Here is a 17272-nt window from a genome sequence, read left to right as displayed (position 1 = left end):
ATGGGGGTTCAAGAAAAGTGGCAGAGGAAAGGCAAGCATAGAGGGTGTGCTGAAGACTAACAGAAGAGCCCACCTGCACCAAAAGCCTTGCAGAGGTGAAATCCTACACATCTCCCTTGGTCCATTTCTGTGTAGGGTTCTGTAATTTTTCTCCAAGAAACTAAATTTTGGGGACAACAGCAGAAAAACAAAACGGGAGGGAAATATATGGTAACTAGCCCTGGATCAATCTCAGTCAAGTCCCAATCTGGAAGAGGAGCATAAAAATTTTATTTTTAAGATCAGGGTCCATGCTTAAGAAACTGACAATATAAGCACAACTAAAATGCAAAGTAGCTCAGCTGATGAGCTAAGATGCCAAGTCAATCTAATGGAGAAAAACAAACAAACAAAAAAGAGGTTTGTTTTGTTTTGTCTTGAGACAGGGTCTTACTCTGTCACTCAGGCTGGAGTGCAGTGGCACGATAACAGCTCACTGCAGGCTCCACCTCCCTCAGATGATCTGCCTGCCTCAGCCCCCCAAGGCAGCTGGGACTATAGGTGCATGCCAGTACTCCTGGCTAATTTTTGTATTTTTAGTAGAAATGGGGTTTTGTCATGTTGCCCAGGCTGGTCTCAAACTCCTAGGCTCAAATGATCTGCCTGCCTTGGTCTCCCAAAGTGCTGGGATTACAGGTGTGAGCCACCACTCCTGGCCGAGAAAGGAACGTTTTTCTTAAACCTATCTTTAAAGTTTTCTTTTTTTTTTTTTTTTTGAGATGGAGTCTCGCTCTGTCGCCCGGGCTGGAGTGCAGTGGCCGGATCTCAGCTCACTGCAAACTCCGCCTCCTGGGTTTACGCCATTCTCCTGCCTCTCAGCCTCCCGAGTAGCTGGGACTACAGGCGCCCGCCACCTCGCCCTAGTTTTTTGTATTTTTTAGTAGAGACGGGGTTTCACCGTGTTAGCCAGGATGGTCTCGATCTCCTGACCTTGTGATCCGCCCTTCTCGGCCTCCCAAAGTGCTGGGATTACAGGTTTCAGCCACCGCGCCTGGCCTAAAGTTTTCTTAAACCTATGTCGCTGGAACAACTGGATATCCAGGGAGAAAATGAACCCAAACCCCTATCTTAATTATAACACAATAATAATTAGTTTGAGATCAATCACAGACCCAAATGAAAAACTTAGAAAAATAAAGCTTCTAGAAGAAAAAGCTTTCTTCGCAATCCTGGGCACAGGTAAAAATTTATTGGTCAGGACAAAAAACACTAGCCATAATACAAAAAATTGATAAAACAGACTATAAAAATTAAAAATTTCTGCTCATCACAATATCATTGAGGAAGTAGACAAGGGACAGACTGTGTAAAAAAAAAATGCCAACACATCTATCTACATACATGACAAAGAACTTGTACCTTGAATATATAAAGAGCTCCTACAAACAATAAAAAGATGAATGACCCAATGAAAGACTAGGTAAGACTTGAACAAACAATTCACAAAAAAAGATGCTGCATAGCCAATTAACGTATGATAAAGCACTCAACATTCTTAATCAGAAAAATGTAAATTAAAACCATAATGAGGTAGAACCATACATCCTGTACTATGACTAACATTGAAAAGGCTGACAACACTAAACATTGGCAACACTAAAAATATGGAGCAAGTAGAACTCCTGTGTATAAATCACTTTGGAGAACTGTTTGGCAGATTTTTTTTTTTTTTTTTTCTGAGACAGAGTCTCGCTTTGTCGCCCAGACTGGAGTGCAGTGGCCAGATCTCAGCTCACTGCAAACTCCGCCTCCCGGGTTCACGCCATTCTCCTGCCTCAGCCTCCCGAGTAGCTGGGACTACAGACACCCGCCACCTCGCCTGGCTAGGTTTTGTATTTTTTAGTAGAGACGGGATTTCACCGTGTTAGCCAGGATGGTCTCGATCTCCTGACCTCGTGATCCGCCCGTCTCGGCCTCCCAAAGTGCTGGGATTACAGGCTTGAGCCACCGCGCCCGGCCGCAGATTTTTAATAAAGTTAAACATACACATACCATATGACTCAATAACTCCACTCCTAGGTATTTATCAAGAAACTTGTAGGCCGGGTGCAGTGGCTCACGCCTGTAATCCCAGCACTTTGGGAGGCCAAGGCGGGTGGATCATGAGGTCAGGAGATCGAGACCATCCTGGCTAACACAGTGAAACCCCGTCTCTACTAAAAAAATAGAAAAAATTAGCCGGGTGTGGTGGCGGGTGCCTGTGGTCCCAGCTACTTGAGGCAGAAGAATGGCCTCAACCTGGGAGGCTGAGGTTGCAGTGAGCCGAGATCGCGCCACTGCACTCCAGCCTGGGCGACAGAGAAAGACTCCGTCTCCAAAAAAAAAAAAAAAGAAAAAGAAACTTGTAAAAGAATGTTCATAACAACTTTATTCCAAATATCCATCAAGGAGAAAACATAAATTGGCGTATATTCATACAATGGAATACTATTCAACAACTTAAAAGGACAAACCACTGATACTTGCCAACAACATAGATGAATCTTTCTTACATGAAAGAAACCAAACACAAAAAGGCACATGCTGTATGACTCCATTTATGTGAAGTCCAAGACCAGTCAAAAAAACTCTGTAGTGTGAGAAATCTATGGAGTCAGGAAGTGATTGCCTTTGGAGGAAGGTGGGTGAGGGAACTTTCTGGGGTGACTTAAAAAAAATGTTTTCTGGCCGGGCGCAGTGGCTCACGCCTGTAATCCTAGCACTTTGGGAGGCCGAGGCAGGTGGATCACGAGGTCAGGAGATCGAGACCATCCTGGCTAACAGCGTGAAACCCCGTCTCTACTAAAAATACAAAAAAAATTAGCCAGGTGTGGTAGCGTGCGCCTGTAGTCCCAGCTACTCGGGAGGTTGAGGTAGGTAATGTATGAACCTGAGGCAGAGCTTGCAGCAGCCGCAGATCATGCCACTGCACTCCAGCCTGGGGCATGCAGAGACTGTCTCAAAAAAGCTTATCTTATTTTAAGTAGAAGTTACATGTGAGAAAAATTGTCAGGAACCTTTGAACTAGAATTATGTGATTCTATTGAATGTCAATTACATCAATAAAATACAAAGTAGCATCTCTGCCTCAAGATACACACTAACAATTCTGAGCCACCAACCCCAACACTACACAAATGCATTTCAGTTACTGCATTTTCTAATCATGAGACATTCTGATTTATTCTACACTTCTATTCTTTCATCGCTGTAAATAAGCTTAATGATTACATGGCAGATGTACAAGAATTGCAAGTTCACATATAAATTTCGGCAATGAATTCAAATTAAATTGATTGTTGCACGTGAAATAAGAACTTAAATGGACCCAGTTATAGGCCCAGTAGAATTTTCTATTGTTCATACCCATTTTTCTCCATATTTGTGATTTTAAAGGATCTGACATAAAATGTATAACCAAAATGTCAGCAAGGGACTGACAATGACCAAGGGATGATAGTTCTGGGCCATACAGCCTAGAGAATAATGCCCTCCTTATCTATTCTAATCGAGAGAGCTCACGCATATTAAATTTAAGAGCAACTGAAAAGCGTGAAGAATAGTTTGCCAGCTATAACACAGCCTAAATATCAGTATACATCAGACTGACACCAGAAAACCTTACTAAAAGTCTTTTTTCCCTCTACTGTTTACTGGATCCTCCTCTTTATCTTTCTCTCTCCCTCTATCCAGGTATATTTTTATCCCCACAGCCTCTCATCCTCCCTATGATATTGCTCAGATCTAACTGATTTTCTCTTTTGTTTTAGTTTTTGAGACAGGGTCTTGCTATGTTGCTCAGGCTGTCCTGGAACTCTTGGACTCAAGTGATACTCCTGCCTCAACCTCCCAATTGGCTGGCACTACAGAAGTGTGCCACCACATCCGGTTCTAATTATGTTCATGTTTCTGGCTCATCTAAGGTTCCAAATAAAATAAATTTACAGAATTGCACTATATGTAGATATATGTCACATACACTCAAACAGTATAGACAGTATCGCCTGGAGAAAGAGATGACCAGTGAATGGAAAAAAATATTGACTTTATTTGTTCCCCACTCCTACAACTGGAAAAGATCTCTCCTAAATATCTACTACCTTTTTACTCCCTACAGGTGGCTCTTACAAGTGCTGTGGACTACACATAAGTATATCTGCCTAATCCCAAAGAGAATAAGGTCCTAGACAGGAACCATGTCATTCATATTTTTATATACATATAATTTTTTTTCTTTTTTTAGAGAGACAGGGTCTTACTCTGTCACGCAGGCTGGAGTGCAGTGGCACAATCATTGTCTCTCACTGTAATCTCAAACTCCTGGGCTCAAGCAATCCTCCTGCCTCAGCCTCCTGAGTAGCCAGGACTACAAGCATCACCACTACACCCAGCTAATTTATTTTATTTTGTAGAGACAGGGTCTTGCTATGTTGCCCAGACTGGTTTCAAACACCTGGGTTCAAGCAATCCTCCCACCTTGGCCTCCCAAAGTGCTAGGATTACAGGTGTGAGCCACCAAGCCCGGCCCTGGCCTCATGTCTTACACATAGTCACCAAGAGCCTAAAACACTACTTTGTACAGAATGGGGCAAGACACATACTTGAATTCATGAACTGCCAAATTAATGTGAGTGAAAACAAGGAAGGAAGAGGAGGAGAGAAAAAAAAAAGCAAAGAGAAAAAAGACAAACTAGCAAAGGAAAGGAAAAGGAAAGAAAAAAACTTATGAAGACAATTGTTCTTGTTAGAGTTAATAGGATTACAGTATTTTAAAAAACCGAGAGTTGAAAAAGCCATCAATTATGTATCTAATATCAGTTATCAGTATCAGTATTTAAATTGCCATTAAAAACACCTTAAAATATCTCTAAAATTACCTCCCCACACTTGACATTCAAAGTGTGGTCTCTGACAGCATTACCTATCAGACATACAGACTTTGGGCTCTACTTCAAGCTTACAATATCCTGAGTGAATTACGCATGTTAAAGTTTGAAAAGACTGCCCTCCACCATTCAGGGCCTTTCTGTCATACCAAACCTGTTTTGTTTCAATGGGCCAGTAATTACGAACGAAAAATCTTTGCATGGGATTTGACCTGTACGTATTTAACTTCAGATGAAGTTATTAATTACAGTGTAGGTTAGCATATTGGATATACCACAAAATTTAGGAATTAGTCATAAAAAATACATGATTAAATAAAATTGAGCAGTAGGTCTACAGCATTCTCAAGAACTCATGTTTGCTCTTTCTCATGGCTAGCATAGGGCTTGGAATTCATATGGCCAGTGTTTCCTGAATGAGTAAAATAAATGAACTTTTAAAAACCAGAGATATTTAGGGGCAGAATAATCTTGGGGGTCATCTGGTCCAACAACCTAATTTTAAAGATTAGCAAACTAGAATTTCTGCGAGTTGCAAAAGCAAAGAAAGCTCAAAGAGCTAAAATATATTTGGACATTTTAATTAGTTTTGTTCCTTTCGTAGGAATGTGTAAGAAAGGGGACTGTAATATTATAACTGCTGACTCTTACAGGTGAAATGGTGCCTAGGAAGAAGAAACTAGCAAGAGTAAATGAGCCTTGGTAAAGCTGTTTTTCCAAGCCTAATATATTTTTGACGGGCCAATTAATTAATCAATTTAATCTGCCAAAAAAATTAATCTGAAGGTTTCTCAGAAAAGGACACATGAGCTGCATGAAAATGTTACAAACCAAGGAAGACTGCACATAACTAACTTAAATCTCCACAGGCTTATTTCCTGTTGAAGTATGGCCTCCTGGGGTAAGTTTTACTGCAGTGTTCATTGCCAGATGACTTTTGGTTTTAACAGAGGCCAAGGGCAAGTTGGAAATGCGATTCTTAACTAAACATTAAAAAGAAAGAAAGAAACTGGCTGTTTCCCATTTCTGTTTGCAATCAGAATGCAGGCTTGCGGAGGAAACACACCACCCGCTGCAAGCAAAAATATAACGACCCAGTCACGTCCTCAAAACAAACTAACACACAAACTTCCCAGCCGGATCCAGCTGTGCTGCCTGGGAGCTAGGAACTTAATTCTAAGAGCAGACAGATCAAATCGGTGAATGCAAGGGCAGCCACATTTCAATCACAAAAAGGGTGTGCCCTAAGTTTTGGCTCCCCTACTCCGCCGCCCCAACTTTTAAAAAGCTGAAGCCTTTGAAGGAGGCTTGGTGCTATCGTGTCCCGGCGATGCTGGGTGGGGTGCAGGGAGCCAGCTTGGCCGCGGCTCCGCGGGAGGGAAGGGGGCCGGTCCTGAACCCGGGCGCCCGGGCCGCGGGTGATTCACCGGGAACGCCGGGTTCGCGCGCCTAGACCGGCGGGCGACGCCCAGCGCGCCCCACGCCCCCGGCCCGGGCCGTTCGCAGAGAAGCAGCCCCCGTGTGCCCCCGCTCCCCTAGACGGACCCGTCGGGAAGGAACCGGGAGTCGGGCGGCGGGCGGGCAGCAAGCTCTCCCTCCTCAGCCACCATGGCCGGTGCGACTCCCAGCCCGCGCCCGCAGACGGACTTCCTGGAAAGCACCGGGCTGGGCTTACCTGACTGGCGCCCGCAGGGGCCGCCGACTTCTTCACAGATCCACGGAAACTGCCGGCCGCAAGCCTAGGCTCGGTTCCCAGCACCCGCCCGTCCGCCTGCGTCGGCCTCCCAAGGAGTTGCCTGACCCACCCGCCAGCAGCTCCCTCACTCGACCGCCCTGTCGGTGCGGCGGGTTCCTCCTCCGCCTCCGACGCGCGTGCGCACTCCCATGCCGCAGGGTATCCTGGGAGTTGTAGTTCCAGCGAGGAGGGCGAGGCTCAGCGCGGACTCCGGTCTTTACAATGGACAGAACGTAGGAAGGGAACTGCGAATACCAACCCTTATCCCAGTCTAAGACAATGTTCTCTACCCGTGGAAGTACCTACTGTGGACTCCCCCGAAGCTGGAAATAGTATCTAGAGGCTCTTCGGTATAGATTTCCTTTTTACTTTGACCTTTTGTAAAGAAGCACACACGGCACGGCTTGCACTGTACTCTTGGTTGTTAATGGGAGGACATGACATTGAGCCCTTTAAACTGGCCATGACAGGGTTATAGAAAAGTAAAGGAATAAAATCTAAACCCCAAGAGAGGCATAAATCATGCGAATGTCACCTCCAGGGTGTGGTGACCCTAGTGGTTTTCTTAGGTATGCAACCAGGGATGATGTAGCTATTGCAGGGCAGTTTCTGCCCATCCTATCGTCCCGTTCTATCTTCAAGCTCTACACCAGGCGGTGGGGCTGGCTGCTGTAGTAGGAGAAAAAACAGAAGTGGCTGCTCAAGGGAGGGATTGGGGCAGATGGGTAGTCTAGAGGGAAGAGGAAGAGTATGGGAATCTCTCAGAGGACTGTTTGACAGTGGCCTATGTAATGACTACCTTTTGTGCGAGGCTCTGTGGAGAGAGAACTGCGACATTTTACCATTTATTCATTTAGTTACTTACTGGGAATTTTCCTGGCCTGCTCTTCGGGAGCAGACCATCCCCAGGAGTAATGCTAAACTTTGACACAACCTTTCAAAAATGTAGCCAAAGAAGTGGACTGACGTGCCTGCTTGAGGTACATTCCAGCTACACCCAGTATGCAAGCCACTTAATGGTTTAAACCTCTCCTGGCATCTACTTCTTCCCCTCAGAGAAGGGAGCACCCTAGGTTAGATAAACATCCTGGAATTTCATGCAACTGGCACCCACTAATGTCAGCAATGGAGATCACTGATGGTTTGGGTTTTTAAGGAAAAAAAAACTTCTTTTTTTTTTTTCTTCTAAGACAGTCTTGTTCTGTCGCCCAGGCTAAAGTGTAGTGGCGCGATCTTGGCTCACTGCAACCTTTGCCTCCTGGGTTTAAGTGATTCTCTTGCCTCAGCCTCCCGAGTAGCTGGGATTACAGGCATGCACCACCATGCCCGGCTAATTTTTGTACGCTTAGTAGAGATGAGGTTTCACCATGTTGGCCATTCTGGTCTCGAACTCTTGACCTTGTGATCTGCCCACATTGGCCTTCCAAAGTGCTGGGATTACAGATGTGAGCCACCGTGACTGACCAGGAAAAAACCCTTCTCAATTGCAAATATTTAGAGGACAGTCAATACTCAATATTGTGGCCATTGCGTTTTATTTTCTATACTATCTTTAGGTCAATCTCTTGGAGATAACAGCTTTCTGAGTGCAATTTCCTACATAATTCAGGTTGATATGAATGTTTATACTTATAATACATACCAATCACTGGGCCAGCACTTCATTTGTAATATCTCATCTAATCCTCAAAACTCTATAAAGAATAAACTGGCATCCTCTATTTCTATAGATAAGAAAATGAATACTCAGAAAAGCTAAGTAATTTGTATAAGGTCCCACAGCCAGTAATTGGAGATCCAGAGATGAGACACAGTTCTCTTGAGTCAAGTTCTAATGTGCTTTCCACTGCTGATCAGACTGATGTGTCTCCTAAATCTCATCAGTTTTTTTTTTTTTTTTTTTTTTTTTTGGAGACAGTCTCATTCTGTCACCCAGGCTGTAGTGCAGTGGTGCTATCATGGCTTGCTGCAGCCTTGACCTCCTGGGCTCAAGCAATCCTCCAACCTCAGCCTCCTGAGTAGCCTAAGCAGCTGGGACTACAGGCATATGCCACCACACCCAGCTAATTTTTTTTTTTCATTTATTTTTTGTAGAGACAGGGTCTCCCTATGTTGCCCAGGCTGGTCTTGAACTCCTGGGCTCAAGGGATCCTTCCACCATGGCCTCCCAAAATATTGAAATTATAGACATTGAACATCATACCCAGCTGATATGGTTTATTTTAAGAAGGACTTTCCTCTGCAATATGGCTTCTTTTGCTTTGGTCAGAGAGGTTTTTAAATTCAGTGTCTGACTGACTTAATCTATTACACTTTTCCTCTCTCACCTTCCTATATGGGCTGCTAGGCAAATATTAAATATATTTTCTTTTAGCTATTCATTTCAAATTTTTCCTATCAAATGTATACATCTTATTTTACTTCCTTTTTCTAAAATAATGCAAAATTTAATGGTGGATTTTTTCCTTTTTTCAGGCATACATTATCATATTTTAATCACAAAACTTATAAACATGAATCTCTTAAATCTGTGTACATTAAAAACCACATATGGGGCCAGAGATGTTAAGAATAGTACCTTAGTATTGGATATCACTAAAGAGGTAGAACCTTCCACACTTCTTCCACTCCTTTGCTCTAACACATTTTCTATATTAGCAGTCAGAATGACTTTTTTTTTTTTTTTTTTTTTTTGAGACAGAGTCTCTCTCTGTCGCCCAGGCTAAAGTGCAGTGGCGTGATCTCTGCTCACTGCAACCTCTGCCTCCCGGGTTCAAGCAATTCTGCCTGCCTCAGCCTCCCTAGCAGTTGAGATTACAGCACCCCCACTCCCGCCGCCACCACACCTGGCTAATTTTTTCTATTTTTTAGTAGAGATGGGGTTTCGCTGTGTTGGCTAGGTTGGTCTTGAACACCTGACCTCAGGTGATCTGCCCACTTTGGTCTCCCAAAGTACTGAGATTACACGCGTTAGCCACCACTCCCAGCCCAGAATGATCTTTTAAAAACAAATCAGATCATATTGCCGTCTTGCTCCAAACCATTCATGGCTTCCATCACATTTAGAATAAAATCCAGAATTAACACCTCTACAAATCTGTGTATGATTATTTTGTTTCCTACCACATATTCTCTCTGACTCTGCTGTAGTCATACTGGCCTCCCTGAGGTTTCTTAATCCTGCCCAGTTTCTCCCCATCTCAGAGTCTTTATGCTACGCAGGAGAATGATTTTCCTCCCAGATGCTTCTAGCTCATACCCTCATTTTAATGAAGGTTCTGCTCAAATGTCACCTCTGAAAGGTTTCCTCTTATCACCTTACCCAGTCATTCTCTCCTTTCTTTACTTGTCACCATAGCACTTTTACCACGTAACATCATATTGCTTGTTTTCTTAGTGGAAGCCCCAAGAAGCTTTGCTTTGTTTACTCCTCCATCCCTAGCATCTACAATACTGCTGGCACCCAGAAAGTATTCAATAAATATTTGTAAATAAATGAATGTTGCATTCTTCCCCCTCTCTCCTGCTCTTCTCTTGGGACACAGAACCAGAAGATTCACCTGTGAATGCCAGCCAGTGACCTGGTTTGGATTTAAACACTAGCTGCAAGAGGGTTGACTACACAGGAGAATAAGATCCTGTGAAAGTCCTGAAATAGAGACAGAGTTCTCTTTTAAAAAGACATAATTTAGGGTTGCCACTATTCGCTTATAGTTGGAAACATAATTTTTGGAGGAAAGCAAACAGGAAAAGCCTGGAAATTATATTTACATAAATAAGTGAAAAGGTAAGTCCACTAAATGCCTGTGGTAGATTGAAATACTGTTACCAAATATTTGCTTTCCTTTAGAGGAATAGACAGGCTTGCCCACTACTATGTGACTTCCAGTGCTGCCCCGTAGGCATTCCAGGCTTGGCTATGATCCCATGATGGGATTTTCCTCCTCTCCTCAGATAAATGTCATATTGTAATCACAAAGTTTAGAAACATGAATCTTGCTTTGGTCAATAAAATACAAGTGGAGGTGACAATCAGACAGTTCTGGGTGGAAGCTTTAAGAGTCACTGCCTTTCTCTACTAGTGTGCCTGCTCTTTCCCTCCACCAAGAGAAAGCCATGTTCTGAATAGAGGCTGGTCCTTCTGCCTGGGTTCTAGAATAAGAAATTACGTGGGTCAGAGCCTCAGCCACTAGCTGACATAATATAATGTAAGCAAAGAGGAAACTGAAGTTTAGGTTCGTTTATTACTAAAGACTTACTTAGCAAAAATTGACTACTACAGTGCCTAATCAAAGAAACATGATGATCTGAAGTAGAAGTGGTATGGCACCCCCAACCTTCTGCATTTAACCCACTTCAAGTAATGGAAAACAGTTGAAGTTCAACATCCTAACACACTAAAGAGAACAAATCTGAGGACTTCAGGTAAAATATTTGAACAAGTGACAGAGTATGGTTCCCATTAGTGTTCAGGGTTTGGTTAGAGTGAAAGTGATAGATAAAATGACACTCCGACTCTACTTAATGTGTTAACATTACAAGCTCTAATTAGTGTTATCTCTAAACTTCCAGCCAGAGTAACTCAGAAAGCGTGTCATACTGAATCATCATATGCTAATTAATAACAGCAGCACTTTTCTTGTTATCAAAGAGTTCCTATAGGAAATAGTTACTTCGGTATACATAAGCATATTCTATGTGTATGTAAAAACATGTATTTATAGGAGAGTTGAGAAAAACTAAAGACATAAATTTGAAACGAAAAGGTAAGGATTTCATTATGGAAGCTTGGAGGTAGGAATCCTATGGAAGCAGTGGGAGGCAGGAATCACAGAAGACAAGCATCATGGCTGGGTGCATACAGTTTTTTTTTGAGATGGAGTCTCACTCTGTCACCCGGGCTGGAGTGCAGTGGTGTGAGCTTGGCTCACTGCAACCTCAGCCTCCCAAGTAGCTGGGATTCCAGGTGTGCACAACCATGCCTGGCTAATTTTTGTTTTTTTTAATAGAGATGGGGTTTCATCATGTTGGCCAGGCTGGTCTCAAGCTCCTGACCTCAGGTGATGTGCCTACCTTGACCTCCCAAAGTGCTGGGATTACAGGCATGAGCCACCACGCCTGTGTGCATACAGTTTTATAGGAAAGATTCAAGCATGCTTTTTGGCCTGAAATGCCCTTTTTCTATCACCCATCTCTGCCTGTTAGAAGCCTCCTCATGTTTCATTGTCCATCTCAAATGTCTGCCCCACTCAACCTTCACTAATGCCATCATCTGGAATTAATTTTGCCTTTCCCATATTTTCATACCCCATTATGCCTCCATTAGAGGTGCACTGAATACATATTTCAGCCAAATGCCAAAAGGGACAAAAAATGAGTCACTCTTCAGCTGAAGCCGAAGTTGATGACAAACATCACTATTAAAGAATAAACTTCTGGGATATACACATAAACCTAAAATATTATCCCCAAATTTTAATATTATTTTAATAATATTAAACAGTTTAACATTTAGTATAGAAGTGATAATTTTCCAGTGCTGTCCATTGTTAGACTCTCCTACAGTCATTACAGAAAGCCAAATTTCAGCTCAGGTGAGTGAATGAATATGATCCCTGTCATAAATGGAAGTAAATAACAATTAAATTCAGGTCTTTAAATGATAAATGCTAGATACCCCAAACCCTTCTACCAAGACCAGAGTTGTGATATGATATAACTTCTGCTTACCTTTCCTTGTTTTTATTTATTATCATTATTTGTTTTTGTGATGGAGTCTCGCTCTGTTGCCCAGGCTGGAATGCAATGGCATGATCTCGGCTCACTGCAACCTCCACCTCCCAGGTTCAAGCGATTCTTCTGCCTCAGCCTCCCGAGTAGCTGAGACTACAGATGTGCACCACCATACCTAGCTTATTTTTGTATTTTTAGTAGAGACAGGGTTTCGCCATGTTGGCCAGGCTGATCTCAAACTCCTGATCTCAAGTGATCCTCCAGCCTCAGCCTCCCAAAGTGCTGGGATCACAGGAGTGAGTCACCGTGCCTGGCCTCCTTGTATTATTTAAATGTTTTATAAACATTTATTGGCTCAAAAACAATATTTTTTCTAAATTATCTAGCCAATGGATTCTTTCTTGATATTTATAGTAATTGTCCCTATTTGCTTGAAAGTTTTAAATAATTGTTTCTTTTTGTCTTTTACTAAATACTTATTGATACATTATAATTGTACATATGCATGGGAGTACATGTGATATTTTGATACATGATACAATGTGTAATAATCAAATCAGGGTAATTGGTCATCACCTCAAACATTGATTATTTCTTTGTGTTGAGAACATTTCAAATCTCTTCCAGCTATTTTGAAATATGCAATACATGATTGACAACTACAGTCACCCTACTGTGCTGTTGAACCACTAAAACTTATTCTGAGTGTATTTTTGTACCCATTAATCAAACTCTCTTCATTTTTACCCTCCTTAATTTTTAAATTTTTGTTTGTTTGTTTTTTTGAGATGAAATCTCGCTCTGTTGCCCAGGCTGGAGTGCAGTGGCATGATCCTGGTTCACCGCAACCTCCACCTCCTGGGTTCAAGTGATTCTCCTGCCTCAGTCTCCCGAGTAGCTGGGACTACAGGCATGCACCACCATGCCTAGCTAATTTTTTTGTATTTTTAGTAGACACAGGGTTTCACCAAGTTGGTCAGGTTGATCTCAAACTACTGATTTCAAGTGATCCACCCACCATGACCTCTCAAAGTGCTAGGATTATATGTTTGAGCCATTGCACCCAACCAGTTCTTTAGAGAAGTTTTACAAGTGTTTACCCTTCAAAAAGCTTAAAGTTCTATAAAAATGTTATGAACCTTTCCTAAATTCCCGGCTTTTAAAAGTGATGCATCCATAAGTGAGCCTAAGTACATAAAAGAAACTTGTGGTATCAGGAGCCAGGGCCAAAATGTGTGCATTGCTAGAACATGAAAAGCACCATCAGGGGATTACTTTTTAAATTTCTTTTTCAGGTTGTTCATTGTTGGTATATAGAAATGCTACTGATTTGTATATGTTGACTTTGTTTACTGTAACTTTATGGAATTTGTTTATCAGTTCTAATAGTTGTTTGATGGCATCTTTAGGTGTTTCCAAATGTAAGATTATGTCATCTGCAAACAAGGATAATTTGATTTCTTCGATTCTAATTTGGATGCTCTTTATTTATTACTCTTGTCTGATTGCTCTAGCTAGGACTTCCAGTACTATGTTGAGTAACAGTGGTGAAAGTGGGCATCCTTGTCTTTTCCAGATCTCAGAGGAAAGAGTTAATTTTTTCCCATTCAGTATGAAACTATCTGTGGGTCTTTCACATATGGTTTTTATTATGTTGAGGCATGTTCCTTTTATTCCCAGTTTTTTTTTTCTTTGAGACAGAGTCTCACTCTTTTGCCCAGGCTGGAGTGCAGTGGTGCGATCTCAGCTCACTGCAAGCTCTGCCTTCCAGGTTCACACCATTCTCCTGCCTCAGCCTCCCGAGTAGCTGGGACTACAGGCACCCGCCACCACACCTGGCTAATTTTTTTGTATTTTTTAGTAGAGATGGGTTTTCACCCTGTTAGCCAGGATGGTCTCAATCTCCTGACCTCGTGATCCGCCCGCCTTGGCCTCCCAAAGTATACCCAGTTTTTTGAGGGTTTTTATCATGGAGGGACATTGAATTTTATCTTTTTTTTTTTTTTTTTTAGCATCAATTGAAATGATAATATGGTTTATATCCTTCACTCTGTTGATATGATGTGTCACATTGATTGATTTCTGGTGGGGGTTTTTTTTGGTTGTTTTTTTGTTTGAGCGAGGTTCTTGCTCAGTCACCAAGGTTGGAATGCAGTAGCACAATCTTGGCTCTTTGGAACTTCTACCTCCTAGGCTCAAGTGATTCTTTCACCTCAGCCTCCTGAATAGCTGAGACCACAGGCGCACACCACCATGCCTGGCTAATTTTTTGTTTTTGTTTTTTGGTGGAGACAGGGTTTCACCTTGTTGCCCAGGCTCCCAAAGTGCTGGGATTATAGGTGTGAGTCACCATTCCTGGCCTGATTTATGTATGTTGAACCATCCTTGCATTCCAGGGATAAATTTTACTTGGTCATGAAGAATGATCTTTTAAATGTCTTGTTGAATGCAGTTTGCTAGTATTTTGTTGAAGATTTTTGCATCAATATTCATCGGGGACATTGGTCTGTAATTTTCTTTTTTTGATCTGTCTTTGTCTAGTTTTGATCTCAGGGTAATACTGGCCTTGTAGAATGAGTTTGTATTCCCTTCTCCTCTATTTTCTGGAACAGTTTGAGTAGAATTGGTATTGGTTCTTCTTTAAATGTTTGGTGGAATTCAGCAGTGAAGCCATCAGGTCTTGGGCTTTTCCTTACTGGCAGACTTTTTATTATGACTTCAATCTCGTTACTTGTTATTGGTCTGGTCACACTTTGGAGTTCTTCATGGTAATATCTTGATAGGTTTATGTGTCTAGGAATTTATTCATTTTCTCTAGGTTCCCAATTTATTTGCATATAGTTGCTCACAGTAGCCACTAATGATCCTTTGAATTTTTGTAGTATAAGTTGTAGTGTCTCCCTTTCCATTTCTGATTTTATTTATTTGGGTCTTCTTTTTTTTTCTTAGTCTAGGTAATGGTTTGTCAATTTTCCTTTTCAAAACACCAACTTTTTGTTTCATTGATCTTTTATGTTACTTTCTTCATTTCAATTTCATTTATTTGTGCTCTATCTTTATTATTTCTTTTCTTCTACTAATTTTGGGTTTGGCTTGCTCTTGCTTTTCTAGTCCTTTAAGATGCCTCATTATTTATTTGAAGTTTTTCTTCTTTTTTTGATGTAGACACTATTAACTTCCTTCTTGGTACTGCTTTCACTGTTTCCCATAGGTTTTGATATGTTCCGTTTCCATCATCATTTGTTTCAAGAAATTTTTCAATTTTTCTGATTTCTTCATTTACCCACTGGTCATTCAGGAGCATATTGTTTAATTTCCGTATATCTGTATAGTTTCTAAAATTCCTCTTGCTATTGATTTTTAGTTTTATTCCATTGTGGTCAGAGAAGATGCCTGATATTATCACAATTTTTAAAAATATATCAAGACTTGTTTTGTGACCTAACATCTATACCTGAAAATGATCCATATGCTGAGAAGAATGTGTATTCTGCAGCTTAGATAAAATGTTCTGTAAATATCTCTTAGGTCCATTTGGCCTATAGAGCAGATTAAGTCCAATGTTTCTTTGTTGATTTTCTCCCTAGAAGATGGGTCCAATGCTGAAAGTGGGGTGTTGAAGTCCCCAGCTATTATTGTATTGAGGTCTCTCTCTCTCTTTCTCTTTAGTTCTAATAATATTTGGTTTATGTATCTGGGTGCTCCAGTATTGGGGGCACATGTATTTAAAATTGTTATATCCTCTTGCTGAATTGACCCCTTTATCATTATATAATGACCTTCTTTGTCTCTTCTTACAGTTTTCTGATGAACTCTATTTTGTCTGATATAAGTATAGTGACTTCTGTTCTTTTTTGGTTTCCATTAGCATGAAATATCTTTTTCCATCCCTTCATTTTCAGCCTGTGTATCTTTAAAGGAAAAGTGTTACCTGTATGCAACAGATCAGTCAGCCTTTTAAAAAAATGTTATTCAGCCCAATGAAAAGATAGTATGTCTTTTTACTGGGGAGTTTAGTTCATTTATATTCAATGTTATTACTGCTAAGTAAGGACTTACTCCTGCCATTTTGTTGTTTTCTAGTTACTTTATGGTTTTCTCTTCCTTCTTTCCTTCATTCCTGTCTTCCTTTTAGTGAAGATTATTTTCTCTGGTGGCATGATTTAATTTATTGCTCTGTGTGTGTGTTTTTGTGTGTAACCACATTAAGCTTTTAATAAACTAAAACATCAAAGTCTTTCTCCACACAGGTAGCAGTTAAGTTATATTCTCCTCATGCTATTTTTAAGTTGATTTTAAAAATTAACTGCTCTATTCATTATAACCCAATAGGCTGAAAGGGAGAATCTTTTAAACAAAATAATTACTATACTTCTTTGTCCAAGAGAAGGTGTGAAACAGCAAATACAGAAATTAGACACTGGCTCTTTATGTTTCTCAGTTGAACCTTACCAGCCTAAACTGAAATCCAAGAGTTGGGACAGAGTTCAGCAGAAGGGCAGGAAGAACAGCTTTTCCTGTTTTTCCAGGGTCAAACCTTTACAACATAACTTCATCATTTTTAGTGTTCAGTATTACAAATTACCAGAAGGGCTTTAAAAATAAGAATAATGTAAATCCAAAGTTAGTGTAAAAAATTCAGGGTAAAATAGTCAACCTGTTTGGGCTTTCTGTATTCCTGTTCCCATTCATTCTAGTAAATTTTTAACTATTTAGCCAAATGTGTACATTTTTGTTTGATAACGAGTTATTTCTCTCTGTTATGGCTACTTGTAGTTGTCTTGTTTCTTCATAATAAAGGCATTTTATAGTTTTCTGCAGATGTGCTCATCTAATACCATGATGCCAACCATTTGTTTTAAAGAAACACTGTCTAAAAATTAGCCATATAAAACCAGTC

At 41.0% G+C, this 17272-nt stretch overlaps 1 protein-coding gene across 2 annotated transcripts in view; it reads right to left on the bottom strand.

Annotated features, from left to right (window-relative positions):
- The window catches only part of LOC101001645 (tropomodulin-3), a 78294-nt gene extending 71513 nt beyond the window's left edge, over positions 1-6781 (bottom strand). Inside the window, exon 1 of one of the 2 annotated variants that reach the window (XM_003900943.5) lies at positions 6580-6781. The gene's annotated coding sequence lies outside the window, so the exon portion shown is untranslated. The remainder of the gene's footprint in view (positions 1-6579) is intronic. The other variant, XM_017960622.3, reaches the window with a different exon arrangement.
- Between the last annotated feature and the right edge of the window lie 10491 nt (positions 6782-17272).

The sequence above is a fragment of the Papio anubis genome, chromosome 7 (assembly GCF_008728515.1).
Source record: "Papio anubis isolate 15944 chromosome 7, Panubis1.0, whole genome shotgun sequence".
Lineage (NCBI taxonomy): Eukaryota > Metazoa > Chordata > Mammalia > Primates > Cercopithecidae > Papio > Papio anubis.
Note: the sequence above shows the minus strand (reverse complement) of the source record. Positions and strands in the feature narration are given on the sequence as shown.